Genomic DNA, 6,931 nt, shown 5'->3' with positions numbered 1-6,931 from the left:
TATACACCCTCAATAGTGTATATTTACGACTTTTATAGAATTTAATAAATGATGTTCCTTGAATAAGATTTTTATGGATTTGATTGATTGACTCTTGTTGAGCAGTTAAAATAACTAAGGACCTAAGGTAAGTAATCTCACATTTTGTGCTTAAGTGTGAGATGCATGACTACATTGATTGTGTATGTCTGATGAGTTAAGTATAAGATGATGATTTATATGATAAGCATGTGATGAATGATTACATGAGTTCTATGTGGTATGAATATCAGAATGGTATTGTATGACATAATTGATGAATTTCGTGATATGTGAAAGTTTTCTTAATTTGTTAAGTTTGATCTGAGTTATGTGCAAGTATGTGTTCTTATGTTGATGAATATGTTGGTTACCTTCTATGTTCATGATTTTGTTACATTACATGATAAATGAAGTCTTTAAGATTTTAGGCTAGAAACCTTAGACCTGAGCCATAGCTCTACGTTAACATATAACAATGCCACCAACCAAAAGCTTCATATATTACAACTAAAGATGTATTTAGTTATATGATATTTGATAGAGTACCTTGATAGGATATCATTAAACATGGATTATGAACATTAATATTGGCATTTCAACATCAACATGGAAGCGGTTTGGAAAGAAGCACAAATTGAGCCCTGGGTTGTGGGGCCTTTTGAAATTCTAGAAGGGATTGCACAAGTAGCCTATAGGTTGGCTTTACCCCGTCGCGATCAGGGTTTCATAATGTATTCCATATTTCGGTACTTCAGAAATATATGTCAAATGCAACTCATGTGTTGAGTTATGAGGATCTGGAATTACAAATAGATTTGTCCTATGAGGAGCGACCAGTTTAGATCCTAGATAGAAAAGTTAAAGACTTGAGAAACAAGATTATTCCTCTGTTGAAGATATTATGGAGGAACAGTAAGGTCGAGTAAGTGACCAAGGAATTAGAGACATATATACGGGATCAGTATCCCGAGCTATTTAGGTAAATTTTGAGGACAAAATTTCTACAAGGAGAGGATAGTTGTAACGTCCCAAAGTTCCTAATATGGCTTAGTGCCTTGATTAGGGTTCTAGGAGGCCATTATTGGAATATTATATGATTTACTTTAATATCTATGTGAATATGTGAATTTCATGAGTTATATTATATTATGATTGGTTATACATGTTTAAGTGTATTGAATGTGCGTAAAAGGCTGGCTTTCATTTAAAGGAACATATTTGTAATTTTTGCCCACTGAGGGTATAATTGTGATTATAATGTGTTAATGACCGAGACAATAGTATTATGTGGATATATCTGTAGGAGTCGGTCTTTTTGAGCAAGGTAGCGGTAAAGTCACAATGGGGAATAATACCCGGCTCAGGGTGAGCCAAGGGGTATTTTGGTAATTTAGTGAGTTATCGGGACTCATTGGAGTATGAGTCGTATTCTGGGAAAATAATGATATTTTGTATTTGGCGGAATTAATTGGGAATTATAAGTGTAATTGGAGATTTAATGGGATTAGAGTGTCTAATGACCATTTTTCCCTTATGGGGTTTGAGAGGAAAGTTGGGAAGTGGGGGCATTTTTGTCTTTTGGACCATTTGGTTAGTAAGGCCAAGTTGAGTTGATTAACTCAGAAGAGGAAAACTCACTCCCTCTCTTCTCTCGTTACTCTCTCTCTCTCTCTCTCTCTCTCTCTCTCTTCCTCAAGTGCTTCTCTTAGTCTTTTGAGCCTTGGAGGATCAAGATTAGAGAGATCTTGGTGGGGTTTTGAAGTTGCTATTGAGGATTTGGGAGCAGCCAAGGCTAGGAATCCAGTGGAGAATTCAAATTCTAAGAGGTAATTTAAGTTCTTCAGCCTTTGGGTTGTCTTTTTGTGTGTGTGTGTGTTTTTTTTTTTTGAGAAAGCATTGAAATCTTGGTGTTTATGTTGTTTTAGTGAGTTTTGAAGGTTATTTATTATTGTTCTATGTTACTGGGACAATTTGATGGTCGAACCTGGTTTAAAATGTATTTTGGGGTGAATTTGAATGAGATGCGATTTCTAAAAATTGCAAGTTTTCTGGGTTTGGAGGGTAGCGTCGCAGTGCTGTTCTTGAGAGTCGTGACCCTCATGAACATAAACGAGGCTAGGGTACCTTGAACCATCTTGGCGCTACAGCGCTTGGTGGGTTGCGCCACTGTGCAAGTGCAGGGGAAATTTGGGCAGGCTCTCTCCCTAGTCAAGCGCCGCGGCTCAAATTGGGAAAAAGACAAAAAATGAGGTTTTGGGTTATGGGAACCCAAACCTAAGGGCTCGGGAATGATTCTACTACCTGGGATAGTAGAATTCAAGGTCCTAGATGCTAGGACCTAGTCTAGAAGACTTTATTAGTTCATTCCTTGATGGTTATTCCTCGTTATGGTTGTTACTAGGGTATACCGCTGGGCTCGAAAGGAAAAAATCGCACTCAGGGTCGCTAAACTAAATTTCTGAGGACTTGAGGTAACAAAACTACACATGGACTGAGATTAGGGCTTGAGCCCCGGTTATTGAACATGGTTGTAACCATGCTTGTAATGTTTGAATAAACATGATTAAATTTCATTATGCATACATGGATTAAGTGACAGATACTTTTTTGTTTGTATCTAATTGAAAAGCTCGCCTTAAAAGTCGTGGATGGCATTAGCGTGGTTAACGCATGCCGTAATGGCAGGGTGAATATAAAAGCTTAGGTTATAAGTCATGGTCAGCATTAGCATGTGGAACATAGGTCGTAATGCATGCCCAATATAGAAGCTCGGCTTATAAGCTGTGGACGACATTATCATGTCGTTGTGGCTGGGCCAATATAGAAGCCTGGCTTATAAGTCAAGGATGACATTAGCATACGAAATGCAAGCCGTTGTAACTGGGCCAGTATAGAATCTCAGCATAACATTCGTGGTTAGAAATATAGTGTGGAACACAGGCCGTTATGGTTGGGCCAACCCGGAAGCGTGATATACGGTTGCACGGCTCTATAGCCGCTTAGAACATAATGCGATGTGCATATCTATGTTAAGTGATGTATGTTTATCTGTTATATCTAGTTGAACAGCTCGGCTTATAAGTTGAGGCCGGAAATAGCGTGCAAAACATAGGTCGATGTGGTTAGGCCAATCTAGAGGCGTGATATATGCTTGTACGGCCTTATGGCTGCCTGGAATATAAAGTGTGAGGTGCGCTTGACTATATTTATGGCTAGTTAATATGGAATAGGGCAATGAGACCCGAGGTGGCTCTATAGCTGCTTATTTAGATTGAATGCATGCCTGGGCATTGGTTATTACTGCTAAGCATGCTATTTATGATTCTATAGTCTATTGAATAAATGGTTATGAGCATGTTTATGTTTTCTTGCTAAGCCTTGACTCATGGGTGTTACGTGGTGCAAGTAAAGGTAAAGAGAAGTTGGACCAGCCATAAGTTCGAGAGCTTCAGGGGCGGAGTGTACATATGCGGCCTGCTCGACCATCACGACCGAGATTACTTGTTGGAACTAAGGATGAACCCTGATTTTTTCACTTAGGCTGGCCTTTTGTATTTATTTTGGTTTTGTAATAGCTATAAACTCTTTTTGGGATCCCTACACATTTTAAGTCCAAAGGCCTCATTTAGCGAGTTAAGCATTATTTCAAACACACAGTGTAACGGTCCTGGATTAGTAGGACATTACACTCTGGGTTGGAAAATCTACCCTATTATCTAGCCCATCAACATCTGCTGCATCAACAACAAGATCGTCGTTCACATAAGGATCGTAGTCATAGGGATCGTACTTCACTGTGTTAAGAACATAGGGCCGATCTCTAACAGGGATATCATCATTGACAATAACCTGAGGATTTATCTGTGGAACAAATGTCACAACCTCACTTTGAGTTCCCCTGAAACCAGGACATGGGGGAGAAATGTTCTCTTCAAATCGAACATCTTTATTAACGCTGGGAGAGGCCGATGCATTTAATAAACAATCATTCTTAACCAAAGTTACACACAAAGGAATCATCTTGCCTACAGATTTCGATGCTAACCCCATGAATGAGCAAACATGCCTATCATTTTTCATAACTGTAGGTTTGAAGGGTTGTGAGAGGCATGTGTATGGGACCTCAAGTTTCAAGACATGGACACATTTATCCACTTCAAGTTCATCATACAAAATGTCAAGCAGTTGCTCGTACGTCACACCCTTCTCGATAGGTAGCACTTGATTTTCAACACCCCTTAAAATCCAATCCCTATCTTCAAGTCCCAAACACCATTGTATGCAACAAATATGGAAACAGTCGAATCTATATGGAAAAAAAATTAGTCAAAAATTAATATTAAAAAAACAACCAAATATCCGGTTTTATCGAGCTTAATCGAGGTAAGTCGAGGGGGGCTATATAAATGAGTAATTATGGAAAAATTGAGGTCCATCGATGAACATCGTGTTACGTCGAGGTGGCTGTCTAAATAAAGGTTTATGAACCTATCGAGGGCCATCAAGGACCATCATCCCTCATCGAGGTGGCCTATCTAAGTAAATGATTACGGTCTTATTGATAGAGTAGTTTTAAGGGGTAATTTTAGGGGATTTTTGGAGCTTATTTAGTTATGTTTGTGTAGTATGAAGCTTTTGTTGCTTTTGTTTGTTAATATTTCACGATTTATGGAAGAATTGATGACCCCAAAAAGAAGTAAATTGGCAAAAATTGGACATTAGAGTTGCGGCACTTAGCATTAAAGTCGAGGCACTGCGATGAAACAAAAAGCTGAAGGTTTTGGGAAAACTAGGGCTGCGACGCTATTAATTGAGGAATTAGATATGCATCGCAGGCATAGTAGGGTTGTGGTGCTGGCTAAGTTAGGGACGAGATGATAACGAATTGTGGACATAAGCCACGGCTCAAACTTATGGGGTCATGATGCCTGAGGCGGTCAATGTGCAGATTAGAGAATTTTAAGCAGGGGAAAAGTGGAATTTTGCGTTAAAAACACAAATTACTATTTAAGCAACATTATGACGCTATTTTAAAGAAAAGAAAACCCTAAAAAGAGATGAAAGGAAACACTCAATGGAGGCAAAAGCTTAGAGACCAACTAGATCTTCCAGTTTCTCTTGTCGTGATGTTTATATTTAGTTTATTGGATTTTATTATGTCTAGAATGAACTAATTTTCTTATTTAGGGTGTTAATGGATTCTCTTGAAACCTTATGATGATTTAATGAAGTTTTTATGAATTCCTTATCAATTTTGTGAATTGTTTGACTTGTGTTTAATGCTTGTGAATGCTTGATCACCATATACATGATTTATATGATTTTAACATGAGATATGAGAAATGAAGGATAAATATGCTATAGTCAAATAATCGTAGATTTATATTGGACGAGAGTACCTGTATGATTTGTGTGGCTTAGGGATTATGTGTTTAATGTCTGCAATATGTTAGTTTATCATAGAGATGTAGGATATTGCTTATTGTATAGAATTATAAGTCCTAGTAAGAATATGATTTAAAATTGTAATCCGCTATCACAATAGAGATAGGAATTCTTAAATTCACATTAGAGAGGCATAGGTAGATATTTGATGAAGTTAATAACCCTAATTCTTATTCCATTGAATTAATATTTAGTATTGAGTTCTCTATTGTTCGATTTTATTGTTTTATTCCTCTAGTTTTATAAATTCAAAATTCATTATTTGTCGAATCAATTAGAATTAAAGATTAATTTTTGGTAGTTAATAACAATCTTCGTTGGAACGATACTTGATTTATCACTTTATCACTTGTTACAATTGCGTATACTTGCGTAGTTCAAAAGTCTCACAACAAGTTTGTGGCACCATTGCGAAAGACTGAAGTATAAATATTAATATAGTTGATTTTTATTTTAGTACTCATTCGGTTTGTTGCTCATATTGTGCTGTCAGGAAATATTATTATATGAAATGAAGTAGACAAAAGGACTTGATACCAGTAGATCTTGAAATTGAAAGAACTTGCAGACAAAACAGAAAGATTAAGAGAAGGCTGGACTTTGCCATTGTTGAGAACCAATGGAATGCAGCAAACAATCTTGCTCATGTTAATAATATTTCAAATGTAGCAAAGGTCCCAGTTGAACAAGGACCAAGGACGCTTAGAGATTATATGCTTCCTACGGTCACGGGAGTGCATTCATGCAACAGACACACCACTATTGCTTTGAATAATTTTGAGATCAAGCAAGCAGTACTACAAATGGTGTAGTCTACTGTTCAGTCGGAGGGTTGCCTACAGAATATCCTAATTTGCACATGGCCAATTTCCTAGAGTTGCGTGCGACTTTTAAGATGAAGGGGTGAGTGATATTGCGATTAGACTAAGGTTTTTCCCATTCTCACTAAGAGAGCGAGCAAAGAGCTAGTTAATTTTTCTGTAAGCCAATTCTATTACAACATGGGAGGAGTTAGCCCAAAAGTTCCTAGAAATTTTTTCCCTCCAGCAAAAGCTGCAAAGTTGAGAAGGAAGATTAATAATTTCTACCATACTGAAGGCAAATCGTTGAATGATGCATGGGAGAGATTCAAAGAGTTGTTAAGGAAGTGCCCGCATCATGGTATAGAGAAGTGGATGCTGGTCCACAACTTTTACAATGGGTTAAATGGTACTACTCGTACGATAATATATGTTGTAGCACGAGGTGCGTTCATGAGCAAAAGTGCTAATGAAGCTTACAAATCATTAGTGGAGATGGCGATGAATAATTACCATTAGCCAACTAAGAGGGGATAGTAAAAGAAGGTGGCTGGTATGATTGAATTGGATGTTATTTCCATGCTTACAGCTCAAGTGGCAGCTTTAATGAAAGAGTTACAACAGAGCAACCTGTTAGCCCAAGCCATGCAAGTACAGAGTTTATG

At 37.6% G+C, this 6,931-nt stretch overlaps 1 non-coding gene across 1 annotated transcript; it reads right to left on the bottom strand.

The window, feature by feature from the left end:
* Positions 1-6,524: 6,524 nt before the first annotated feature.
* On the bottom strand, positions 6,525-6,631 carry LOC133781242 (small nucleolar RNA R71). The gene has a single exon (XR_009870029.1). It is a non-coding gene; the product is annotated as a small nucleolar RNA R71 (small nucleolar RNA).
* Positions 6,632-6,931: the final 300 nt, after the last annotated feature.

This window comes from Humulus lupulus, chromosome 5 (genome assembly GCF_963169125.1).
Source record: "Humulus lupulus chromosome 5, drHumLupu1.1, whole genome shotgun sequence".
Taxonomy (NCBI): Eukaryota; Viridiplantae; Streptophyta; class Magnoliopsida; order Rosales; family Cannabaceae; genus Humulus; species Humulus lupulus.
The sequence above is the reverse complement of the archived record's forward strand: the minus strand, read 5'-3'. Positions and strand labels throughout refer to the sequence as shown.